This window comes from Teleopsis dalmanni, chromosome 1 (genome assembly GCF_002237135.1).
Source record: "Teleopsis dalmanni isolate 2A chromosome 1, ASM223713v2, whole genome shotgun sequence".
In the NCBI taxonomy this organism is placed as follows: Eukaryota; Metazoa; Arthropoda; class Insecta; order Diptera; family Diopsidae; genus Teleopsis; species Teleopsis dalmanni.
In genome coordinates, this window is record NC_051846.1 from 154,566,800 (window position 1) to 154,573,006 (window position 6,207).

Sequence of the window (6,207 nt, forward strand, 5' to 3'; positions counted from 1 at the left end):
GTCTTTTGGTTCATTAGTAAATGCAGGGACAGACTGCACGAAATAAATTCAAAATACAAACTAAATATGAGCATATCTGAAACAGTAACTTCAACAAATAGCAACATGGCAACAGAATTTTTAAAACTAGCCACTTCAATTTTAAGCGATTTTAATGGTGACTCTAAAAATCTACAAAGCTTTTTAGACTCTTTAGATTTATTGAAATCAGTAGTAGGCACAAATGAACAAATCGCAGTCACTTTAATCAAAACAAAACTTAAAGGTGCTGTACGTAATATTATTACGACTGAAACCACTATAGACCAGATAGCAGTTAAACTTAAACAAAAATGTAAAGGAGAAAGTGTAAAGGTACTGTAGCGTATATGCATGGAAGATATACTTTGTTATGAACAGCAACATGGAATGTGCCTAGCTAGCATATTTATGTCGCTTATCGCCCAAGCAACAATATCGCTTGCGCAACAAAGTTATGTTATTAGATACATACCCATGCAAGTTAACACCCTGTATTACTATAACGGCACTTTGCCGTTACACATAATTTTTGTATCTCAAGTATGCGCATCTAAGAATTGCGCATTAAGATATTTCATAACGCCTACGCGCGTTTGTATATTTAATTTCAGTCAGGCTTACTGCCTGCACTTCTTATGGCAACAATGTTGCAAAAGAAAACAAAACTGTTTTCCTTTAAGACGCAACTATGTTGTGCAAAACAGATCAAGTATCATTTGAAATACTTGATCGATGAATTGTTCAATCATTATTGGACAAAGATATCGTCATCTGGCTACTGACGCCAAAGCTAAAGACGCTGACGAGGTGCTTTAGCAAATAGAAGCTCCAATCCTATTGGATGGAGAAAAGACGCTTCTAGAAAATTCTTAGGAATTTTAGAAGCTTGAATTCAATTGGATAAAATCCAATTTCTGATTTTCAATAACGACTTCAGGCATCAAAGGAAAAACTTTGAATTGTCAGTCGTTAGGAAAGGTTAAACTAAAACGGTCGTTATAAAAAGTCGTTAGGAAAGGTTAAACTAAAACGGTCGTTATAAAAAGTCGTTAGGAAAGGTTAAACTAAAACGGTCGTTATAAAAAGTCGTTGGTCGGTCTTGCTGTCTTGTTACAAACAAAAACATAAAAGTTAAATATATTCAAAAACCAAATTATATTCAATAAATACTAAAGTTAAAATTTGTAATAAAAACTATGATTAAACACATTAATTAAATATAATAAATATATATTTTTTAAAAATAATAAAAAAGAACCCGAACATTAATTGGCGCCCAACGTGGGGCTCGCGTTAATAAAAATATCTCTAATATTAGAAAACGAGATTTCGCGAGCGAAAATTTTTTTTAATGTGTAAAATTTTTTTTAAAAAAAATTCGAAAATCAATTGGCACTCAACAACTGTTGGGCTCGCGAATAATAAAAAATCTCAAATAAAATACGAGATTTCGCGAGTTATAAAATATACAGTGAACTCACGCAAATGCGAAGAAAAGCGTTAATGAAATATCTCAAATAATAAAAAACGAGATTTCGTGAGTGCACAAAAATTTTTATATGTGCAAAATTTTTTAAATTATTAACACTAAAAGGATAAATAAAATTATCCATAAAGTTAATATAGAAGTTTAGAGACAATCTTCATAAAAACATTAAATAACAATTGTGCTACACTAAAACAAATGTGTAAAAGCATTTACACAAAGCTGTTGATTTTTATAAACAAGGTTTCTGCTAAGCCTTTGGAGCATCAACTACAGAAACAATTAAAATAACTTTTCTACAATTGGTACTGAGAGGATCAACACAAAACAAATTACTGGAGGTATTTTAACAGCAGCAGGAGGTATTTCTTTACTGATGCTATTTATTAAAAATCAATGTATATAAATATATATTTATTAATGCATTAAAAATATACAAATATATAAAAATATTTAATAAATTATAATTATACTAATAAAATTGACGATGCATTCACTTGCACAGTCAATAATATTTTTGTAAGCACTATAACTGCGTTTACGCTGGGTGCATTAAATAAATTTTTTTTGTATTTACTAACAATTATATATACAAATAATATATTTTCTATCAGACAAGAAAGGTCTGTAAAATTTCTTATAAATATAATAAATAATCCTGGAGGACTTAACAAAAAATTTTTCCAAAATGGCCACAAACACTACACCATCTACTACAATAACTCAAGAGACGATCAGCAGATTGATCTCTGTTAATCTGTTATCCCTTAGGGAAGAAGTTAGGAGTTTGAAAAGTCAAATTCAAACACTGACTGGTACAAATACCGTAGTGGAATACGAACCACAGACAATAAACGAGACAATAACGTGCGACGAAAGTCTTGACGTAATAAAATCCATTCCAGAATTTACTGGAAATCAAAATTCTTACGTTAGTTGGAGAGAAGCAGCTCACAATTGCATGAGCCTCTACACCAGAGGTAGCCGAAAATATTTTGCTGCCCTAACAATATTAAGGAACAAAATAGTTCATCAAGGAAACGATGTACTAACCAATCATGGAACTGTCCTTAATTATGACGCCATTATAAGCAGACTTGATTTTGCTTATGCTGACAAGCGTCCAGTTCACGTCATTGAACAGGAAATGAGTATCCTTAGGCAAGGCTCATCCACTGTCCTTGATTATTATAATCTGGTTAATAAAAAATTAACCCTTTTAATAAACAAAACAATAATGACTCACGGTAATGACTCGTCCATTACTCGTGAATAAAATAACAAAAATCGTCAGAACGCCTTAAGAGTGTTCATTACTGGGCTACACGCTCCATTAAATGATATATTATTTTCCCTTTCACCTACAGATTTACCTAACGCTCTAGCCAAAGCTCAGGAGTTAGAATCCAATAATTTGCGTGCAAAATTCGCATTCCAATTCTCTGATCAGAGAAAAACTCTTAATCAAAATAATTTCTCCAATAACTTGCGCTTTAATCGCGCAAATGTAAACAAGCCCAGGCAAAATAATTTTCCTAAGCCTGAACCAATGGATGTTGATACATCCATACAACAAAGGCCACATCCTCAAAACAGACAGATACCACAGTTTCGAGGAAACAATAACAATTTCTGGAATCCAAATGGATCACCACAAAATCAGGGAAGGATACAACGACCCTTCAACAATTTAAAGCATCGTCGCGAAAATAGCGAAAATCAACCGCAGGCAAAGGCCCAGCGAGTTAATAATTTAAATGAGAACCATTTTTTAGGTCCAATATCGGACTCCCTTTCATTTACAGAAGGGACAAAGCAATAAATAGAAACCTCCAAATACTAATAGATACAGGTGCTACAGCTTGTTATATCAAAGCCGGTATCTATAAAAATAAACAAAAACTAAGCATAAAAAAAAGAGTAAAAACCATTAATGGCTATACAATTATAAGCCATTATCATATTGTTCATCTATTTGGACATAAACAATTATTTTACGAGATAAAAAATCTCGAATCTGATTTTTTAATAGGTTACAATTTTTTAAAAAAAATTAAAGCAACCATTGACATTGAGCAAGGCTTGCTCAAATATGAAGGAGGTCTAGAAAAAATATATGACAGCAATACAAAAAGAGGCCAACAAGAACCAACGACTCAAACAAAAAATTATATAGAAAACTATATAAAAATACCCCCTTGGGATAAAGAACATCCTAAGGCGCCAGCCGAAGATAATACCGGCAAGAATAAAAAATTAACGACTCAAACAGAAAATTATATAGAAAAATATATAAAAATACCCCCTTGGGATAAAGAATATCCTAAGGCGCCAGCCGAAGATAATACCGGCAAAAATAAAAAATTAAATAAAAATAAAAATTCAAGTAAATTGAATAATATTTCGGGAAAAATAAATCCTGAAAAGCCAGCCGAAGATAATACCGGCAAAAATGAAAATATAAATGGGGAACAGCGTCGTTTACCCTTAACAAATAATATTAAAGAGAGTTCAGAAGATGATATTTCTGAACCATATTCTCAAGATACCTTAATGGAAACTTCCACATTAGGATCTTTAAATGTACGGATAAAAGATAATATCACGTACAACGAAAGTGAGAGATACTTAGGGGAAATAAGAAAAAAGGTTAGGCTTGAAGCCACCTTAAAAAATAAAATAAATAAACTTCATTCCAAAATAAATATGGAACTACCATTCAGAACCGATATAAGGGCTGAAATCAGAACTGAATCTGATTCTCCTATCTGGAGCAAGCAGTACCCTTACCCATTCTCTGTCAATTCATTTGTGAATGAAGAGATTTCAAGAATGTTGGAATCCAACATTATTCAAGCTAGTAATAGTCCATATAATTCTCCAATATGGGTTGTATCCAAAAAAGGACAAAATCCTGATGGTACCCCAAAACATAGACTAGTTATTGACTTTAAAAAATTGAATGATCAAACCATTCCTGATAGGTATCCAATCCCTGATACCAGTATAATTTTATCAAATCTTGGGAAAGCCAAGTACTTTTCTACAATAGACTTAGAGTCAGGTTTTCATCAAATACTGATGAATGAAAAAGATATTGAAAAAACTGCTTTTTCAATAAATAATGGCAAGTATGAATTCCTCAGAATGCCATTCGGTTTAAAAAATGCTCCACGCATATTTCAAAGAGCTATGGACGACATCCTGCGCTCATATATTGGCAAAATATGTCACGTCTATATGGACGATATAATTGTTTTTTCTGCAGATCTAGATCAATATCGTAGAGATTTAGAACTTATCATAGAAATACTGCACGAAGCAAATATGAAGATTTCCCTTGAGAAATCAAAGTTTTTTAAAACCGAAATTGAATTTTTAGGATATATGGTCGCTCATAAAACAATTAAAACCGACCCAAATAAGGTAGAAACTATTCTAAAATATCCTGCTCCACGCAATATCAAAGAATTGCGAAGTTTTCTCGGACTAACCGGCTATTATAGGAAATTTATAAAGGATTATGCAAAAATTGCTAAACCTTTAACTATCCTACTCTCTGGAGGAAATGGTAAAATATCCAAACATATGTCTAGTAAGGTTCTTATAGAATTGAATGAAGAAGCCCTTAAATCATTTAATCTTTTAAGGGAATATTTACTAAATCAAATTGAGCTCACGCAGCCAGATTATTCTAAAAAGTTTGTTCTAAATACCGATGCTTCTAATATAGCAATCGGAGCGGTTTTATCTCAGGATTCAAAACCAATAACATTTGTTTCTAAAACTTTAAACAAAACAGAACGAAATTATGCGACTAACGAAAAAGAATTGTTTGCAATCGTTTGGTCGTTGAAGAATTTACGAAACTATTTGTATGGCGTAACAAATCTAGAGATCCATACGGATCATCAACCATTATCGTTTGCAATTTCAAATCGCAACCCTAATTCCAAAATGAAGAGGTGGCATGCTTTCATCGAAGAGTTTTCTCCAAAAATCATTTATAAGCAAGGACACACCAATGTAGTGGCAGATGGCTTATCAAGGATTGAATTACACAATCTAACGGATGAATCCATAAGTGATGATGATGATGTCGACAACGCTAGTCAACATTCAGCTCCTAGTAGCGATAACGTCTACATTGAGGAGACTAAAAAGCCACTAAACATGTTTAAACAACAATTAATATTATCCAAAAATAGATTCACAGTACATGAATCTATCAAAACATTTGATAAAACACGTCATATAATCGAATTCGATACAGTAGAAAACTTAATAACAATACTAAAAGAATATCTTCAACCAAAATTGGTTACTGCAATTTATTGTACTCCTGAAGACCTATATGAAATAAAGGTCATGCTTAAGCAAACTTTTAGTAACAAATTTTTGTATACTAAACACTTTCCTATTGACATTCCAAATAGGGATGATCAAAGTATTATAATAGAACAAATACATATTAGAGCTCATCGTAGTTATGATGAGAAGATTAAACAAATAACTGCCATGTACTATTGGCCTGAAATGTTTAAACAATTAAGAGAATATTGTAGAAACTGCGTGATATGTAATACTAATAAATATGATAGGCATCCACAGAAGATACCTATAAAGGAAGCTCCAATTCCAACAAAAGTAGGCGAAAATCTACATATTGATATATTTTACGCTCAAAAATTAAAATTTAT